Genomic DNA, 20,732 nt, shown 5'->3' with positions numbered 1-20,732 from the left:
ATGTCCATAACGTTTCAAATGAGGAAAGAGAAAAGAGGACAAAGGTGTTACCCAAACTTAATATTTCATGACCCTTAGTCTACACATCTCCTCAAAAAAACAACAGTTTTAGTCAGCTTTTTCACTGCTGTGACTAAATAACCTGACCAGCACAACTGTAGAGAAGGAAAAGTTTATTTGAGGGCCCGCAGTTCCAGAGGTCTTAGTCCATAGAAGGTCAGCTCCATTCCTTGAGACTGAAGGTGAGGCTGAACATCATGGCAGAGGGTGTGGCAGAGGGAAGCAGCTCACCTGAGGCCAAGAATCAAAGAGAGGAAGAGGTCTCCACTCACCAAATGCAAATATATACCCCCGAAGGCACACCCCCAATGAATCACTTCCTCCAGCCACATCCCACCTGTCTCCAATTAACACTCAGTTAATCCCATCAGAAATTAATCCACTGATTAGGTGAAGGCTAAAACCCAATTATTTCTCCTCCAAACTTTCTTGCATTGTCTTACACGTGAGCTTTTGGGGAACACCACATCTAAACCATAACAACAGAGCATGTCATCCAGAGCCTCTTCTAAGAGGGGCTCCAGCTCCAGAGGTGTAATTGTTCCACGACAATTGTGGCCCACAGAGTCCACCCTGCAATTCAATGGTTTACTAAACTATCAGTTGCTTCGGGTGCTTTATAAAGATTTTTATTTTTTTCCTGGAAAATGCATAATCTATAGAGTGATCTGAAAGTCTGTAGCCAGAGTTCTTGGCCCAGTCACCAGGTGTCCAGGTAAAGCAGCACCTGATGGGCATCATTGATGAGCAAGGAGCACTCTTGGGCAAGATCTGAGCATGGGCAGACTGTTCCACACATAGCAATCTGCTTGTTCTGAATTAAAGCAAAACTTCCTTTGAGTCATTCCTCATAAACATAAGAGCAGACAGTATAGGAAACTATGAATAATCTGCTTTGACTTGGAAAGGACATTGAAAAAAGGACAAAGAGTATTTTTTGGTTTGTTATTTTTCTTTTTAGCCTTTAATGGATGTTCTAGCTGATTTGAAACAGGCCAAGTGCTTTCAAACATTCATGCTAAAGCATGGTGTACGCCCCTCTGGTGTCAGAATAATTCCAACTGGTCTACCAGCTTCTCATGGTCTCACCAAGCCATCAGTATTACGTCACTCCAGCTGTCTTTCAAAAAATGAACATGGCTGGTCAGGGTGGTACCCTGTTGTAATTCCAGTGACTCGGGAGGCTGAGGCAGGAGCATCCCAAGTTCAAGGACAGTCTCAGCAACTTAGCAGGACCCTGCCTCAAAATAAAATAAAAAGGGATGCACCTCAGTGGTAGAGTATTCCTGGTTTCAGTCCCGTACCAAATAGGGGTTGTTGGGAAGAGAGACAGAATCCTATCCTATAGGATTCATGACCCTTCAGCTCTTGAGTAAATATCATAAGTAAATGGGAGGTTATCTCATCCCAAATTAAATCTGTTTTATTGTTGGTAAAACCAAATTGTCAGAAAATGTTTTTATATATTAACTTTTAAAATAGAACTCTTCATAATCCATTCACATTGACCCCATATAAAATTTCTGGAAGTTATTCTCAAAAAATAGGTCCATTCTTTTACATTATGCTTTTTCAAATATTTGAAGACAAGCCTCTTTCCCTCATTCTTTAAATCTCTCCTCATCAAAATGTGTCATTTCAGAGAACATTTGATGAAATTCTCCAGAACCTTCAAGATCATATTACTGTTTCCTTAGCTAACAGTATTTTGAAAATACTGCATCAAAAATGTAACACAATCTTCTAATACTGCATGTTTTAATCCTTTGATCTTTGTAAAACAATTTAGGAGAGTATCTGATTCTTTGGAATTGCCCAATAAATGTTTGCTATTTGTTGGTTACAACAGTTTGGAACTAGTTGCTATTTTAGAAACTGAGGATACAGCAGCAAAAATCTGGTCTTGACAGCTGGCTCTTGTTGGTTATTTGGCTCATTGGAACACCTGTGCAGGTAAGCCCAGAACTGTTTGTTAGATAATGGACCTGCACAGGATGGGAAACCAGAAGACCAGCAACTGAGTTGGATATTTTTTAGCTGGGTGACCTTTTAATAAACTTGAGTTTGTTTGCATTTCCTACCTTCTTTGAGTAGCAAGATGATAAATGAGATTAAACTGCCCCTGGCTGTCCATTTCCCACAGGAAAATTATCAATATCTAGACTAAGGCCTTCTACTCACTGGCTCTGATATTTGTTTTCCACATTTGAATCTCGACTCACCTTTTGTTTGCAAAGCTCCTTCTTTTTTCCAAAACCTCTACATTCCTGCTGATTTCTTGCCCTGGAATTCCTTCCCTAATTTTCCCTCCTGGGTATCTCCTCATTTTTTCTACTTCAGCTCATAATACTAAATCACTTTCAAAGGCTTCCTTGACCCACCTTCATTGCACCACATAGAATTTATGGCTTCTTCCTCTGCTTGTGAAGTACTTTATTTCTGCATCTATATCATACCAGTCTTCTTACATCACAATTAGTTCCTTGCTCATCTGTCTGCAGTAGTAGAACGTAAGCTCCTTAAAGGCAGAAGCCATGTCTCATTCAGTTTCATAGCGCAGAGTTTGGAAAAATAAGTGACTCTTATCACAAACATGCAATAATATGAGAGTATTTAAACACTATAAAAATTATGAAGCAGTAATACACATATAAGGTGTATTTTAATAAATCTGCATATAATATCTTACATTTACCATTTCATTCTATATATTCAAACATGTTTATATGTATATATTTAACTAATGGAATTAATTTAAGTACCAGAATAAATATCAGTAAAAAACTAAAATGAGTTTTATTGTAATCATTAACAATGATATTATTACCTCAGTTTAAATAATTGCAATTAAAAAGTATTTGAAATGATTAAAAGATATTCTAAAGTGTTTTAGCAATCTAAGAATTTACTGCTTCCATTCATTTATAAACTGAATTCAAAGTGTGATTACATATTGTTAGTGAGACCCATGAGACAAAAACACTAAATATCAGTAAAATTAGCAATGATCAAAAATAAAGGGAAGAGCAGAAAATACAATAAATAGAATACACAAATACTGCCAAGAGGTTAAAAGAAGTATCACTCATTAGATAAAAGCATTTGAGCATTTTAAATAAATTTCTATAGAGAATATTCTTTATGACAATAAGTCTTCTCACTAAGCAGAAACATGGTCAAAACTCCAAAATGCCAAGAAATGTATTAATTTAGATGTACAATTCATTTTTATTACCAGTAGGAATGATAACATGGAAAAAGAATAAATAATTAAAAATTCTTCAAGTCTGAAGATACTGACAGAATATAGCCCAACAACCACAGGGTTGAAAAGAAAATATTCAGGAAAAAGCCTGGTGCAGATCTTGGCCTCCACTCTTGTCAGGCAAGTTCCCCTCCATTAGGACACTGGATTTCTTCCCCCTAAAGCATCTGGAGCTACGTTCACTGCCCTGAGATGTGACCAAGGCCCCTCGGTTCCATTCTCTGGTCCTGTGATGAATACCATTGATCACCTGCTTTCTCTGATAATACAGCACATATCCCCACTGATTTTTGTCCCCAACATAAGCTCCTAAAACCTAATGTCAACATGGTGTATTTCCTCTGGCAGTGCTGAACACACCCTTTCTTCCCCATTCCCCACCATCCAAAAGGCTCTGATTTCCAGGCAATGAGATTCCTGGTTTCTCTGAACTCTCATCCCAAAATTCTTTCAAGACAGGTAACAGTTTTTCTTAAGATAGAGGAAAAGGTAAATGCTGTTTCCTCCTTACTCCACTTTAAAGGCAGAGCCAATACCAGGAAGGTACAAATAGGGTTTTGTTTGTGTCTTTTTTGTTTGTTTGTTTTGGTACCGGGAACTGAAATCAAATGTGCTTAACCACTGAGCCACATTCCCAGGCCTTTTTAAAATACATACATATATTTTTTACTTAGAGATTGAGTTGTAGGGCTTCATTAAATTGCTGAGACTGGCTTTGAACTCATGATTCTCCTGCCTCAGCCTCCCAAGTCACTGGGATTACAAGGCCACCATGCCCGATTACAAATAGGGTTTTTTTTTTTTTTTGTTTTTTGTTTTTTTTTTTTTTTTTTTTTTTAAGGAAACCCCTGTATATGTGGATTTGCTTGGCTCCAAGGCCACATAACCCAAACAAAACCTAGGAAGGTATTTCCAGAACAGCATTGCCATACCTGGAGAATGTGAATATATCTTGAGCAAGAGAAAAGCCTAAACCTGTTTAGTATAAAACACAAATGTTGTATTTCAGTAAATAGGACAACAAAGTCCTGTCAAATTTTCTTTGACTACTTTGGAAGCTTAAATGTCAACATAAATATCAATGTGATGATTATTTTTATATGTCAACCTGACAGGGCCAAGGGTGTCCCAACATTTGAACAAATGTAATTCTGAGTATTCCTGAGAGAGTATTTTTAGATGAGATTGACATTCATTTGAATTTATAGACGGAGTAAATCAGGTCGCCCTCCCGTATGGGTGGGCCTCATCCAAACAGTGGAAGGCCTGCATAGAGCAGAGACTAGTCCTTCTGTCAGTGGAAGGGAACTCCTCCTATCTACTCCACTGTCAGTTTTTTGCTTTCAGGTTCAAGTAAAACATTGGCTCTGCCTGGGTCCTGAGTCTGCCAAACTTCTTAGTATAGCTACCCATCAGCAGTCTTGGACTCCAGCTTGCTGATGGCAGATCTTGGGATTTCTCAGTCTCCATAATCCTGTGAGTCAGTTTTTATCATTAAGGGCCTCTGACTAATGCATTCCATGTTACCAAGCTTTAGTTAAGCCTCTTTAGCCTTAGTTTCTTCCTGTGTAAAAAGTGGGGAGGGACATGAGGACTTCTGAGCTTCTCTCAGTCATACTATGCAATACTTTTCTCATTCTAGAACTCCATAGTCAAACCACCCTTTTTATCTCTGGCCGTAACTGAATAAAAACTTACTCTGTGCCCAACACTGAGCTAAAGGGTGTTATATATATTAAGGACTCTCATCCCACACATTTGTTATTGCAGGCAAGAGCACAGACATTCAGCAATGTGCCCAAAATCCTAAATCTTGGAAGAACCAGGAGAAGAATACTGGACCTGAGCAAAGTTAATTTTTTAAACAAGCAAAATAAAGGAACAACTTGAGGAAAATGCATGCAGTCTGTAAAAATAAATTTTAAAAATAAAAAAATAAATAAAATAAACTTTCACCTACTCTCAAAGAAAAAGAAAAAGGCAAAAGTGGTAGTGTTGGAAAATAATGTTTTTGTTATTATTTTTTTGTTTGTTTGTTTGTTTTTGTGTGTGTGGTACTGAAAACTGAACCCAGGGGCTCTCTGCTGAACCAGAGCCCCATCCCTTTAAAAAAAAAAAAATAATAATAATAATAATAATAATAATATTATTATTATTATTATTATTTTGAGACAGGGTCTTGCTAAGTTGCCAAAACTGGCTTTGAACTAGCAATCTTCCTGTCTCCATCTCCATCTCCCGAGTCTCTGGGATTAAATGTGTGCGCCACCACGTCGGACTGAAAATAATTTCTTGATAATTAACCACAACTCAAGGGGGCAACTACTCTCAGCTCACATTCACCAAATCCACATACGTGCTGTTTCCCTTTTTCTCAAAACAAGGTTTTGTTTACTATTTTCAAGCCCAAACTCCCTTTCTACCGTTTCACACTCTGACCCCAGCCTCGTGTGGTAAAAGAAAGTTCTACCTATTTAAAGAAGGAGACGGATGTGACTTCGGCTGATACTTTATTTTCCTGCTTCTATTTGCCCTACATCCTGAAAATGCCACTCATTAACCAAAGTGCTTATTGAAGTGATGTATTAAAATACATATGTGTGCACACATACACATTCACACACACACACACACACACACACACACACACATCATCATCATCGTCATCATCATCGTCATCATCATGGATATAGGAATTATGTAACATTCTATTTTTCTCATTTTCAGCATATTTATGAAAATGAGTGTTATTACCAGTGGTCCCAAGTTTTTCTGCACTTAATTTTGTGTATGTTATATTTTAAACAGAAGATTTACGTCCCTTATTTTGCTTGATTTAGATTAATATTTATTTAATATTCACTATCTTTTTTAATTAATTTGGGAAGTGGGAAAAGCAATTTTGACAATATGCCTACACTTATTTCTCTATAATAATAATCATAGCTAATATTTTTGCCTATCTGTATAAATTATAAATGGCCAATACTTACTGTATTTCAGACTCTGTGAAGCAAATAATCTTATTTTCCCTTTTTGCAGCTGGAAAAACTGGAACTTTGTACCAGTGAGTAATATGAATTGTATTACACAAGAGTTGAGATTTAACAGGTCTAGAAATTATGCCTAAAAGTGAGGAAATAGTCTTTACATAGGTATAAAAAGCAGAATAATCACTAACCTAAGAATACACAGGTTATGCATCCTATTTAAATTCTATAGTTACTGCATGCAATACAAGCATCTTCAGAATTATTAATTCCTTCTCTATTAAATGAAATATTGAGTAAGTCAAATGTTTTAAGCTATTTCGTCCCTTCTTTGAACACACTTTGTTGTAAAGTGTTCTAGAGGCAAACAAGTTTGGGTAAATACAGATACAAAATACTGCAACTGCTAAGAGTCCAGAACAGAAGAGAAACAAAAACCAACTTCAAGGCCGTCCTTTTTTCCATAATTTCTTCAAGATTCTGAACAAAATCCATGATCTGATAAGCCATGGGGAGTGGTGTCCTTTCAAACTGACTGAGCAATTCTCCCATAAATAATTTAATTTGCTTTTCAGTTTGAAAAGCCTCTGATTTTTAATGGGCTTAGGATAGAAAGGAAAGTGAAGATTAAGTAAAAACCTGAGGCAGCATTAATATTTTGGATATATCAAAGTCTCTATTTCATGGATTTAAACACCATGAATTTCCCAGAAAGGAAAAGGAGGAGGTGCTACCTCCCCAGGAAGGGGCGGGTGGGGTGCAGGCGTGCCAGGACGGTGGAGGAGCAGTTTGCTTGGCTCAGTGACAATGAATTGTGCACAAATGCTCCCCATCTTGCTTCCAAGCAGGGCAGTAGCTCCAGTTCAAACAAAGCCCTTGCACAGGCTCACCTGGGGTTTGCCAGCACCTTCCAGGGCGAGATCCTGGCGACCAGACAAAACTCTGCCTGAAAGTTCATTTCATAAATGCTTCCAAGTCAAAAAGCCATTCTCACTGGGCTAGTTTCAAGCAAACAGCTGCCAAGGTTTAAATTCCCCATCTCACACTGCCATCTACTGTCTAAGGCCTAGTGCTCTGAAGGAAAAAGGAGAGAGCAAGACACCAAGTTCTCAGGGAGTCCCGGGAAGTATACATGAGCTGTCTCTGCAGAAGAAGACTTTAACAGTAACCAAGGCTGATTATTTTGACATTCAGCAATAATGCTATTTTTCACTGTGCAGAGTTATGTAAAATGCAGACCAAAACCAGAATATTTAACCTCATGCAAAAATAAATAAATAAATAGGTATCCTTGTTTTTAAAAAAATTAGAATCAGCTAAAAGCATCCAAGGAAAATAGACTCAAGAGATTTTGACTGCGAATTATTGTCTCCCTGTCATGCATATCTAAAAAGAACAAATAAAAAAGAAATTAAAAAAAAAAAAAAAAGGACAACAAAGCCATCTTGAACTAACTGGACTTCCTTAGCATCAGTGTGTAGGCAGCTAACAAGAATCTAGGCAAATAAGTGGTCAGGATGGCTGCCCCAAGTTCAAGGGTGGGGATGATTGATCCACTATGGGCCTCCCTACACCCACTTACTCCTTTTATCACTGGTGAGATCATTTTCCCAACAGCAGGCTCTTTCAAGTGTAGATTAGTTGGTTCCAAACTGGATATGCATCATTTTCTCCTTCGGAAGGGAATTCCCAACTGTCACTACCACAAAGCAGCATTCTGCCAATGTAGTTATATTGCTCACAGATCCATCAAGTACCATCTCTCATTGGTTGTTTTGTTTTATAAGGGGAATGTGAAATCACTCTAACCAAGTTCTGTATTAGCAGTCCTGAGGGCCTGTCTTCCACATGACTCTGCCAACTTAGCGCAGGGATGCACAACCTTGGGGAAGACTAGTCTGCAAACCTCAGTCTTGGTCTCACTGTTTGAAAATGAAGGTGATGATTCTTTCTGTTCCTGTGTCATCGATTGAAACAGTATAATTGAAGTATGCTATACACTTTGAAGTTTGCTAAAAGGATATTACTTAGCCGTCCCTCCATCAGAAAACATAAAAGAAAAAGAAGGGAAGAAAGGAGAGAAAGAAAGAAGGAAAGACAGAAGGGAAGGAAGGAAAGAAATGGATACATGATTAGCTTGGTTGTTATTTCAAAATGTACATGTATATGAAGTCATCCTATTATACACCTTAGATATATATATATATATATATATGTATGTATGTATATACATAGTTTTTAATATTCAAATTTAACTAAATATATTAAAATTAAATAACTCTCTACAACAAATTAACATTAATATCATCATCTAACTTCTCATATGTGTTTATCAACATGTGACCTCCAATTCCACCTAGAATTTAGACCTGTGTCTTCCATGCGGTTGGCATTTCTAAACCATTTGTCAAAAAATGGATTGATAGATGGATAGTCTCTGGAATTTCTGGGGAAATTTCAGCTCTCTCTATGAAAACATGTATATTCTCCAGAATGCATTTACATTAATTTTTTCAACTTTAAGTAACATCCTAGTAAATATAAGATAAAGCTGCTCCCCCGCCCTTTCCGTGCATCACAACCTAGCTTGTCAGTCTGAAAGCTGTTCTCCCAGCCCTTTCCGATACAACCATTTCCCTGCCTCCCAACTACTTGTCAGTCTGTGAACGTCCTAGCTAGCTATTGGTTCATCAGTCAGCTTGCAAGGATCCTTCTCCGTTATTGGTCCCCTGTTAGCCCGGCGGAATTCAACTGCTTAGGGATAGTACCCCCCACCATCTTTTCTCTTGCTTTCTCGCTCCTACTCACTTTCTTTCTCTCTCCTCCTTGCTTTTCCACTCTCTCTAGCCTGTGCCCTTTCTCTTTTCCTCTCATTTTCTCTCTTACCCAGCAGGGAGACACTCTGTTTGCTTAATAAACTCCCTTATGTGATTTCCCATGTCCGGCATGGTTTTCGTGGGTTTCTTACAGTAAATAGAAAAGGGATCATGAAAAAATTGCTGGTACTTTTACTATCTTAATTTGTGAAAAATATTTGCACTGTGATCAAAGGTGTTTTTGATATGGCAGGCAAAATAAAACAATAAGATTAGCATATTTACTTTGAGTTGGAAAATAGCAAGCCTTTCCCCTCAGAAAAACAATTAAGCAAGAAGGGGAAAGCCAGAATTTCTCAACTTACAAAGCTAAGATGTCTAGTCCTTCTATTACAAAGCAAACAAATTTTTAAAAATTTAAAAACAACTTAGAAATCCATTTGAAAAAGAAACTCTTCCTTAGAGAACAAAATAGTTGTATGAATGTGTGTGAATGCTGGGCATTCTAGGAAGTAAAGAATTGAGTTGGTGTATGCCATTGTTTCTTACCACGCTGATGATCATCACACACTTTCAAGATGCAAGTGTTAAGAGTCCAGAGCCTTGGACTTGAGGAAGTACAGAAACGACCTCTAAAGAGTTCAAAGTCATGTCACTGACATCACCTCCATGCTTCTTGATGAAAATATCTAAAACTAAATTTATTCTTCATTCCTATTGCTCTCCTGGAACTCGTGTATTCTACTTTCCTTACCACTAATTAGGAGTAGAGATAGTACTAAATATTATATAACTTAAGTAGGTTCACCTGAGATTTCTGTGACACAAAATAGGAAAACACAGGAAGCCAGGAGCAATTGGACAGGGTTGAAGGATTGCTCTGGTGCAGGATGGCCCTAAAGGGGTCAGCTAGTGATGTACACTCACACTACTCGAGGAGCTGTGTGGCTATAGGCTGGATCTTGGGCCTCAGTAACTATGGTTAAGGCAGGATGGGTCTGGATTTGCTAGTTTTTCAGATGGAGGAAATGTGCATTGGGAAAGATGTTGGGGTGACATCTATATCAGTGACCTCTAAGGTCAGATTGTGGGCCTCTGAACCCCAGGGGAGGACCTGTTAGACACCAGTTGCTGCAAATCCTCCAAGTCTCTAGCTCAATAGGTCTAGGGAGTGGCCTGGTTTTTGCATTTCTAACAACTTCCCAGGGGGTGGTCCCCAGGACACACTTTGAATACCACTGACATAGGATATAGTCCTTTGTCCCAAAGGAAAGCTGTACTCTGCCACTACCATTCCAAGTATTTCTGAAATGTCTCAGCAATGTACCCCTTTCCTTTCCTATTTCAACCATGTGTACCTATTAATCACTATTGTCTATGTTGAACCATAAACCATGCTGAAAATAATAAATTAATTCAATCCCTATAGGAGACCTAGAAGGGATAAATGATCAGATCAGGTCAGGTCAGGTAATTTTTATATGTATCTTAATTTCCCTACTGACTAGATTATATGTTAATTTTTTGACCTATTTACTTTTTTTTTTTAAGTGTTGTCTTTTATTTCTAAAACGACTGTATCAGGCCTAATATCCACCAGCACATACCAGGAGGTCAAAAAAATTTGTGAAAGGAATAAATGTTTAAAGGAACATAATGCATAAAAATATAAGTAAATGTGATGATCAACTAAAGTTCCATGCTGGAAAGCTAAACAGATGTGTCTCAGAGACAAAGGTTTGAACATTTTTTTTACTACATCAGTGCTCTGCCAAAAAGACAAGTATGTAATGATGGAAAAAAAAAAAAATAAGAGCAGTTTGGATCTTCATCTTGTGGCTAAGTGAACAAGAGATAAATTAAGGACATAATTCCCATTGTCTAAAATGAATTGTGCATGGAAACACAGGCAAGATATAGTATGAGTAACCATGGAAAATTTCTCTGAGTCCAAGACAATAAGTGGGAATTATTCCAGACCTAAGTGGTAATGATGTGAATATGAAAATGAAAATAATTTATATATGAAATATATGAATTTATAGTATAATTCATGTCGCTAGTGGATTTTTGCCCTAGAGCAAGAAGACCACCTGTTCTTCCAAATGTGTTCAGGCCCATAGATATTACCGGTCTACAGGCACTCTGGATTTTTGCTGATTTGTATCAGAATTAAAACATTATGGAAAAAAGGAACAGTGACATTCTTGTTGGAACTGGTACTTATCATTTCAAATTATTTTAAAGCATGGATAACCTCAAACGCTCTAATTATATGTTCAGGATGAGCCTTATCATCTCTTACAAAGAGTATTATAGTAAAATAAAAGTATAATGAGTTTAATGCTAACACCTTTTTCGGTCTTTCTGGTGCAACTTGAAAGTTCATTTAAAACCAAACAAATGCTACTTTCAGGGAAAATTTTGGCAAAAATGCAATATTAAAAGTAATAATGTGATAATCCACCATAAAAAGAACTCAACTTATTGCAAAAAGAAAATCTTAAGTATATATTGGCATATTAAATAAAAATCATGTGACTCAAACACATTTATTCTCCAGACAGCCGGATGTTCCTTGTTTCTGAATAAAAATAGCAGATAGTTTGCACCTGTTTAAGCTCAAGCCCATTAAAAAGAACAAAAATATATATCCACGATGTTAAAAATGACTATTTCTATTTCTGCTTGTATGTCTTCTCAGAATTTTAGCAATATTCCCATATGATACTGTATAAAATTGAACTGAAATATTTTAAACTTCTTTTTGGAATGACATGAGCAAGAATCAATTTCTGACTGAATTACTTGGGTATGCATTCATTGAACACCTGTTGGAACCGGGTCCATGGTGAGCCACTGGGTTGTGGAGGTAACATGTAAGGTGCAGGGAAAAACTACAGAGATGTATAAAGTCAAAAACAGCACCATATGCTCAAGAAATTAATCTAGTCCTAAAACAAAGTCAATGTGGTAGGAAGTGGCTGTTGACTAAACAAAACAACCTGGAGAGGGAAACAAAGGCAATATCATGAGGAACAAGAGGCTGTAGTGAGAGTTGAAGATCCAGAGGAGGTCTGAAGGAGTTGGCTAGGAAAGCCTGAGAACAAATGGACCAGGATGGGGAACTTGGTTTGATCCCTGGGCAATATTAAAGGTCTGATTGAGTCTTGTAGTTATTAAATGGATGCTGGATTCTTCTGAAAAGAATCACATATTCTAAGCCTTGCCATCTCTATAGTTTTGTTTTACAGCTACTAGTCTCTGCAGGTTGTATTGCTCCGAATGCCATAGATGATATGCAGACTAGAGCTACCATAGGCTTCACATAATCAGATTGAGCATCCCTCCTCTCTTTTTCAAGACCCAGTTCAAGGGCCCTTGCATCGTTAAAGTGCTGCATGATTTCCCTGGACAGAGTCAGCGCTCCTATGATCCCACCTAACTTGTTAAACACCTTTCTGTTGTATTCTCTGCCCTCTACCGTAAGTGCTCAAGCTGGTTTGGATAATTCAATTTTCTAGAATTGGCAGAAAACACTGGCAGCTTGAAATCAGCCCTGGTCACAGTATTTGCAACACAGAATTTGATAAACACTATGTATTACAGTTTCCCCTCTGCCCCAAAAGCCAGTTGCTAAAGCATTTACCAGATTACTCATTGAATAAATTTGAATCACTCCTTCTTCCACTAGTACCATTTTTTTAAGAATGGTAACCACATTTGAATAATTTTTCTATCTTCCCTGTCTAAAAGATGGTGAAGAATATAGCAAAAGCTGAAAACTGTTTAATGCAATTTTAATTGTTTCATGTTTTTCCCTAGTTGAAAGCAGATTGAGCATCCCTGATATGAAAATCCGAAGTCTGAAATATTCCAAAATCTGACACTTTCAGCACTGACATGATGCCACAATAAGAAAATTCCAAATCTGTACTCATATGATGGGTCGCAGTGTAAGGTAGGTGCACTAAAAATACTGTATGAAATCACCTTTAGTCTATGTGTGTAAGGTGTGCATGAAACACAAATGCCCCTCATACAAGAGAGATCAAGCAATATTTGCCATCCTGTTGAAGCCAGAATTGTGGACAGGCAGTTAGTGTAGAAATAGGGGATTGGGTCAAATGGAGGAAATGAAGGTCATGACAGCCATCTGCCTGTGGATGTTGGAGACTGACCCTGGGAGAATGGAAGGTCAAGGATGTCTGGAGCCCATTGATACCAAATTCACCTGCCCTTGTCAGGGACTACAGGCAAGGAGCTGCCAATTAATGCCCCTGGGCCCTTACCTGGCTGAATCACTTTGGCCCTCCCCCTGCCCATCCCCTTCACTTTTTGCATCTCACCTGCAAAACTGAGCCTAGTCACATAGTCAGGAAGGAGAGAGAAGGGAGTCGAGAACTGGAAAACAAAAGAGAGCTTAACCTATAAAATCTGTAGGGCGTGCTCACTTCTTGGGATTCTAAGAACATCAGCCATGGCCCCCTCCTCCTTCCAGGAAGAAGTCTGTATTATTACCTTTAAATAAAACCTGCTTAATATGCTTGACTTGGCGTGCTTCTCTGATGTTATACTTCAACACCTGAGGAAGCAGAATTGTCACCAGTAAACAGCGGTATCCCTGTGTGGTTTATTTCACTTAGCAGTAAGGACTCATGTTTCATTCATGTGTTGCACGCTGTGGGAGTTCCTTCTCTTTTAAGGCTGAATGGTATTCAACTATATGTGTGTACCACACGTGTTCTCTATCCACTTATTTGTGGATAGACATGAGGTTGTTTCTCCATCTTGGCAATGGTAAATAATGCTTCAACAAACAGAAGAATGCTAAGGTCTCTTTGAGATCCTGATTTCAATTATTTTGGATAAATATGTACAAGTGGGATTGCTGGATCTTATGGTAGTTCTGCTTTTACTTTCCCAAGTCCACTGTTTTCCATAGTGGTCATTACATTTTACATTCCCACCAACAGTTAATTTTTCTATATCCTGGCTCATGCTATTTGTTCAAATAGTTATCTATTTCAACAGGTATGGGTTGGCATCTTATTGTAGTTTTGATCTGCATTTCCCTGGTGAGGGCTGTTGAACATTTTTTCATATATCTGTTAGCCATTCATACATCTTCTGGAAGCATGATAACTCCTGATTTCAGTAGATTACCAACCACAGTAATCAGTATGGTACTGCACTAAAGGCAAGCAAATAAACAAATGGAATAGAAGAGGAAGTCCAGAAATAAATCAATGGATAAGTGCTCCATATACCTTCTAAAGGGGTCCCATGAATACACAGTGGGAAAATTCTCTCCAACAAATGATGTGAGAAAACTGGACAGCTACATGCAAAAGGATAAATTTGTATCTTTATCTTACATCACACACAAAAATTGACTGAAAACATTAATAACTTATGTGTAAAATCAGAAAACTTCAAATTTCCTAGAACAGAGAGGGAGAAAGGTCCATGTTGACCCTGGTCTTGGCAATGATTTCATGGATATGACACCAAAAGTACAATAACACCCAAAAATAACCAAGCGGGACTTACATCAAATTTAGTTTCTGCACAGTAAACAATCAACACAATCAAAAGACAACTTGATAGGGGGAGAAAATATTTGTAAAACACACACACACACACACACACACACAGATATAAAGAATAGTCTCCAAAAAATATAAAGAACTCCTAAAAAAACTCAATACTTAGAGAAAAACTAATAACCAAATTGAAAGGACTTGAATGGATAATTCTCCAATTCTCATTAAAAAAAAAATCTGTTCTTCCATTTCTCTCCTCAGCTCTTGCCCCTTTTACTGAAATTTCCTCCAGAGTTGTCTATATTTTCTCTTCCTCATTTGTGTCTACCTGATCTCTATTATATCTACTTCACTCACCATTTGTCAATCCATCCTTCTCTTCTCTACCAAAATGCTCTGGGTCAATGAAGATCCCCACGTTCTAACTCAGCAGCTAATCCTCAGTTCTTACCTTACTAGGTGCTGTGCTCTGAATGTCCATGTCCCCTCAAAATTCACATGCTACAACCTAACTCCAAGGTAGCAGTATCAGGAGGTGAGCTCTTTGGGAGTTTCTCAGGTCCTGAGGCCCCCTTGCTCATAAGTGGAATTTCTGCTATTTCATGAGACTCCATTCTAGGGAAGGTGGATATCAGAGGGGATGGTTCATAGGTAAAAGGAGATAGCTGGATAGGAGAAATAATTTCCAAGGTTCTATGGTACAATTGGATAAGTATGGTTGACAACATCCAGATGAATATATCAAGGTAGTTGGTAGAATTTTTAATGTTCGCAACCCAGAGAAATGTTGTATGTCTGAAATGTTAGCTATGCCAATCACCTGGCTGATAATTACATATTATTTACATGTATTGCAAAGTCATGCTGTACTCCATAAATGTGTACAATTACTATGTCATTTAAAACTAAGAATATATTTTGAAAGACTTGAACTAGCCCAGGAGGCCCCTTTTGCCCTCTGACATGTGAGAGCACAGCAACAAGTCACCATAAATGAAGCAGAGCAAACCTCACCAAATCTGCTGACTGTCTTGAATTTCCAGCTTCCAGAACAATGGGTATTTCTATTATTCATAAGTTTCCCATCTGTGGTATTTTGTAATAGCAAGTCAAATGGACTAAGACGCTAGGTGATAGAGAAGACAGATAACAGGATATAACACACTTCCACTATTAAAACACTTTCTTCATTTGACTTCTAATTCACCTCACTCCTTTGATTTCCATTTTTGTCTGCATATATGATCTGATTGATAACGTACATTTCCACCTTCATCGTCCATGGTTAGGAAGATCAGAACTCAGGAGCATTAAACATGGAAATTGTGCATTCACTTCAAGGGAAGGCTGAGAACCTCACAGCACAGAAAAAAGGTTTGGCTTCCATAGTAGGTCCAATGGATCAATATGAAGAGAAACTTGACCCCATGACTGGAAATTCAACGTAGGAGCTTGACAAAGTTGAAAGATCAGCAACAGCACCCTGTAGGGTGCTCACAGGGTAAGAGATGATTCCGTCTCAGGAAAATGGTATCCCCTGTCACAACAGTTAGCATTTTGGTCTTTTGTTAATAATGTTTACGATTCTGGAGGTGGATGAAAACTCTAATAAGAATTTTATATTTTCTTTATTTGTACAAATAAATCCTGTTATACTTAAACCAATCTAAGTCAATAAAGGGGATTCCATTATTGCTTCATTTTCAGTGTGCTTTTTGTTAGAATTCCTCCTAACAAAACAAACAACTAGATAAAACCAAATAAAGAGTCCCCATCCATCTGCTCATTGAAGACTGAAATTTACTGAACAAGGGAAAATTAACTATGAGGATTAAAATATCCAATCCATCTAGCCCTGCAGATTTCCATAACTCTATATATTTCTCCAAAATATTCTCTTTTTTTTTTTCTCTATTATATCATCAAATACTAGATCAAACTCATTTCTTACCTGGAAAACAGCAATCACATTACTGATTACTGCAACCACCCTCAGCTCCCTCTCCCCACTCCCCATTTCTTCTGCAAAACAGTCAGACCAAGACATAAAAAACTCAGAACTGACTACAGCATGGTAGTGTTTAAAGTTCCTGGGTATTTTCACATTAGACTTACAGTAGGGTCCAGACTCGCCCATGACCTACAAAACCCTGGATAACCTGACCCTCGACTACTTCATCGATGGCGAGCTTCATCTTCTACCACTCTCCTCTGGATCCTCAGTTCTGATTTCCTATCTCCCCAACCCATTCTGTAGCTTCCTACCATTGGGATTTTGCTCTATTTGTTTTTCAGTCCAGTGTGCTCTTTTCCCTCCTTTTAGTGAACTGATAATGATGGTGCACATTTCAACTCAAAATCAATTCCTTGGTGCAACTTAAATAATACCAAGAGGAAGAGAGTTCAGTAAATACCTATTGAACAGCTAACTACATTCAAACAAGACTTCAAACAAGACACTACCAGAAGAGAAAACATACGGACTGAAATATTAACCTACAGTCAGTTTTTTGTTGTTGTTGTTGTTGTTTTTTGAGAAAATTTAGAAAAGGAAGTTCTAAAGAGAGAGCTGGACTGCACTGAAGCATAGGAAAGATGAGAAGATAGAAGGGCATAAGCCGACGTCATACCAGATGCAGAAGCAAATGTAGACTGGGAGATGGCCTTTCTGCAATTGAATTGCATGATTTCTCTTTTTCATGATCATTCATGATTTTTTTTTTTTTTTTTTCACAATGCGTTGTGAAGAAAAAGTAACTAAGGGAGAAAAGCCCTCCCTGCCTGATACCACTTAAGCATACGTAGACAGGCACTGATGTGTTGTCTATTGCGATCAATTTAAGCCTATTTCAGCACAAAGTTCTCATTGACAGACAGCAGTGGTCCAGAGTACTGCCCAGAGGTAGAGCACCCATACAGTGATTGAATATGGCCCCTTCTGATGCTTGGCATTTCCCTACAACCTCTGGCCCCATCTCCTACCATACACTCCTATGGGACCCCATATGGGTAGTAGCCTTTGCCCTTTAGAGCCCATTCATGGGACTGTAAATCTGGAAAGATCAAGTTCAAGAGGGTTATGCCTTCAAGGATAAAAGAGAAATAAGAATACGATTATATATCCACGTTTCTGCTATTTCTCTTCTGGTTGAATATTAAACCTTGGACATTATCAAGTCAAACGGTCTTGCTTTACAGAGGGAAAAAAAAAAAAAAAACAGGGTTCAAAGAGCAGAATTATCAATAGATCCACAGCTAAATAATAAAATATCAGATCGCCAGCCTGTTTAGTACAACATTCTTCTCATGGAGACAGAATATCAACTAGTTTGCTTTCTACAGTCAATTAATGTTGAAAGTTTTTGCCATTTTAACTCAAAAATAAATACCTGGGCTGGAGATATGGCTCAGTTGGTAGAGTGATTGCCTCAAGTGCACAAGGCCCTGATTTCAATCCCCAGCACTATCAAAAATAAATAAATAAATATCCATATGAAGTCTTCTTTCACAAAACAATCTAATTTTTATCTGTATTACTTCAATGTGCTCTTTTTTGTTTGTCTTTGAAAATGATGACGTTGCCATAAATTTTTGCAATCAAAGTTGAATTTCCCATTGTATCCATGCATATATCCTTATCTGAGACTCAGTTACTCAGTATTGCAGTTTAGTGTGAATAATCGACTTTAATAAACAATGAAACAATGAAAGTGAGTTTGCTAATACACTTGACCATTTGCTTATTCATTTGTCTAAATGTAACAAGAAGACACTAGATAACCTGATATTTTACACTCAAATTTTAATAAAATAGTATTAAATTTATATGCTCACAAGCAGTACAATTGCTTCAGTTCTCTTTAAAATCTTTATATGGTTTTCATTCAGTTCACATTTTAAAATTAATTAATAACAAGAATAAGGTTTACTGATTTTTACTATATTCTAGGGGTCGTTTTCTAAATAAATGACATGAAACATTTTATTGAATTATCACCAAACCTCTATTCGATTAAGTGTTGTTATAATCACATTTTGCACATGAAAAAGCCAAGGCACAGAGAGGTTAAGGTACTTGCTCCAGATCTCACACACAGAGTCAGTATTCGAAGCAGCTCCACCCCAAGACCTTACACTCTTACCTATATGCTGACTCCCTAAGAAATTACAGGAGCTGCCTCTTGAATGTTTACTCTTCTGTAACAAGGTTATGGGTTGGTAACCTCAAACATATGTTTTTCTTTAAAACAATGCAGACTTGACAACTTAATATGTTTTATTTTCTCCTCTATTTCACCATTTGATATTTTTAAGCATCAAAAGAAGAAAACAGTAACGACTTTTACCCTGACCTCATCATATCTTCTTTATCATCTTTTGACGTATACGCTCTGTATTAATTGGTTCTTAATTAATCTTTGTGCTTCGGGATTTGAAATAGCTTCAGAGTATTGGTAGCCAGTTTCTACTCTGGCTCATTTTTTCTAACAATGTTGATTGGAAATTAATTCAAAGGAGAAGAAAATGACGATGTACTATGTAGCGATGTGGCCTGTGGGTTCTCAATTTAAAAATCTTGTCAATTAGGGTCATAATTTCAACTAAAGTTTGTGTATAGATACTAAAACAGCATCATCCTGGAGCCTACAGGCATCATCCTGCTCAGAAGAATCCCTTTTGTCAGTCAATGCAGATATTATTCCTTCTTTGGGAAGAAGACAAAAAAATATTGGCTGCTGCCTTTGAATTTCTAGTTGAACAATATGAAATTATTGAGTACAACTGCATCTTGCATGAGGTCTTTAAAGCATCATTTGAGAACTGGAAGGTCAAAAAACAACAACATCTAAATGTTCCTGTAGAAGCAGTCGCTAGTTACAGAGGTCTGAAAAACACTTGAATAAGATTTAGTTATATCTTTATCATAAATTGGATTTGTCTCTTTCCAAATTACATAATGTTCCTCTTTATTGCATATAGTACTTTCTCTTTGATGTAACATAACCATATATTTTCATATTTGTATTTTTCTAGTACTTCTTTATGCATGTCTTAGTTTTTTTCTCTTCATTTTTATTGCAATCTGTTTCTTATAGAGAAATAGCTACTTTTTAAAAATAAAAAAAGATTTAGATTTTTTTCTCTTACCCAGTAGAAGTCATTTTATTTTTTGTCTGATCACAGTGAACAATTTCTATGTTCGCTGTGAACATAGTTCTAAACTATAATCAGATGGTCAATTGCAAACAGGTGATTGTTATTTTTCTTATTTGAAGATAAGATTTTGCTCTTTTAAAATCTGTGCCTGTACTCTCCTATAAACCCATGTATTCACATGATGGATACGTTTGTAACAATTTAATTGCTTTAACAATGACTAATAACCAATGTAAAATATATTTTAGCTTACTTAATGCAAACCACAAACACACAGAGCCTTTAATTTTTTTCCATTTTTTCTCTTTTTTTAAAAATTATTTTGGTACCAGCAATTGAACCCAGGGTACTAAACCACTGAGCTACATCCCCAGCCCATTTTTCTATTTTATTTAGAGACAGGGTTGCTCTAAATAAAGTTGCTTACAGCCTTGCGAAATTGCTGAGGCTGGTGTTGAACTTGCAATTTTCTTGCCTCAGCCTCCTGAGCCGCTGGGCTTACACTGCCAGCACCGTAGTTTCTCATATTGAAACACCAACCTGCTTCGATGAATAACAAGGGAATTCTTAAGACCTAAGAGGCAGTGTTATCTTCGTCAAAAGTCAACAGAGAACATATAGAAACTAGATACATCTTGAAATATAAATTTGTATTGCTCTCTAAACTGTATTCATAGTATCTATGCCATTAACACAGGATTTCACCCATCACTACACATGGTTATTTCTAGATCTGAGCAAATATACGTATGTGAGTCACCTACACTGCTTATTATCGGAGAATGCTAGTTACCCCTTCTCCTGAGTGATTGAACTGCGGATGTTTTGCCTTTGATGTATGTTTCACGGCTACACATGGGCAGATAACTAACTCCGAGCTTCAGTGCAGGTTAGGAAT

This window comes from Sciurus vulgaris (genome assembly GCF_902686455.1).
Source record: "Sciurus vulgaris genome assembly, chromosome: 7".
NCBI classification, from domain to species: Eukaryota; Metazoa; Chordata; class Mammalia; order Rodentia; family Sciuridae; genus Sciurus; species Sciurus vulgaris.
The sequence above is the reverse complement of the archived record's forward strand: the minus strand, read 5'-3'. Positions refer to the sequence as shown.